The following is a 1,304-nucleotide window of genomic DNA, read 5'->3' on the forward strand; positions in this document are numbered from 1 at the left end:
GAGGAGCTGGACAATTCGTCAGTTTCACTGCAGTCAGTAAGTGTACAGTGTTATTCAGTTATGGTTGATGCAACAACGCAGACGGATGTTGACAAGTGTGACGCAGCAGTACAGTGTTCAGTGGATGTGTGTTACTCGGTTAACACTGACCATATTTATGCTGCAGTGCCAGCTGAAGAGGGCGAGGGAGGTGAATTAGTAAATCAGGGTGGTCAGTCCCAGGATCTGTTCTTTTCAGATAATGAATTTAGTGAGGGAAGTCAACCACAAGATATACAGTCTGATTCAGAATACAATGCAAGCTCATCTGAGCCTTCTCAAAGCACCCAGGAATCTCAAACTTCAAATGACAGCCATAAAGACAGGCTGTTTATTGTTTTTGAGGAACAGTTAAAAAAATTACTACAGCGTTGTATAAAGTGTGGCTCTTTCATATCCTCCATGATTGCCATGGAGGATATGAAGGAGATGGAAAATGAAGGATCACAGCTGACTCTGGAGCTCACGTGTGCTAATGGCTGTAGTTACAGATGGCAGTCTCAGCCTACTGTCAGCGGTACCAAGGGTGTTGGAAACCTGCTATTGGCAGCGTCGGTGTTTTTCAGTGGCATTCACTTTGCTAAATTTGAACGGTTTTGTAAGAACATGAACCTCAAAACAATAAGCGAAGACACATACACAACACTTAGGAAGAAGTATGTGTTCCCAGCTATTGAGAAGACATGGGCCAAAGAACAGAATGCAGTGTTGGGCAGTATGAAGTCAAGAGAAGTTGTCCTCTGTGGAGATGGCCGGTGTGACTCTCCCGGTCATTGTGCCAAATACTGCACCTACACTTTTATAGATGTGGAGAGTCAAAAAGGTGCAGACTTCAAAGTGATAAGCTGCACCCAGGTTTCAAGCTTGAATGCCATGGAGATCAGAGGTTTTAAGGAAGCTCTTAAATCCATAGAAGAAAATGGAGTGAAGGTCTCTACCATTTCCACGGACAGGCACCCACAAATTGTCAAAGAAATGAGGGCCAGTAACCCAGAAAAACACCATGAATTTGACCCCTGGCATGTGGCAAAAGGAGTGTCGAAAAAACTGGCCATTGCAGCTAAGAGGAAAGAATGTGTGGGCCTGGGAGAGTGGATACCATCCATTGTTAACCATTTATGGTGGAGTGCCCAAACCTGTGAGGGTAATGCTGAGGTGCTGAAGGAGAAGTGGGTGTCAGTAATACACCGTGTTACCAACCGGCATGACTGGCCAGGCAACAAGCATTACCATAGATGTGCTCATGAGCCCCTTGATGAGCTGAC

This window comes from Sinocyclocheilus grahami, unplaced genomic scaffold, assembly GCF_001515645.1.
Source record: "Sinocyclocheilus grahami isolate Dianchi unplaced genomic scaffold, SAMN03320097.WGS_v1.1 scaffold1662.1, whole genome shotgun sequence".
In the NCBI taxonomy this organism is placed as follows: Eukaryota; Metazoa; Chordata; class Actinopteri; order Cypriniformes; family Cyprinidae; genus Sinocyclocheilus; species Sinocyclocheilus grahami.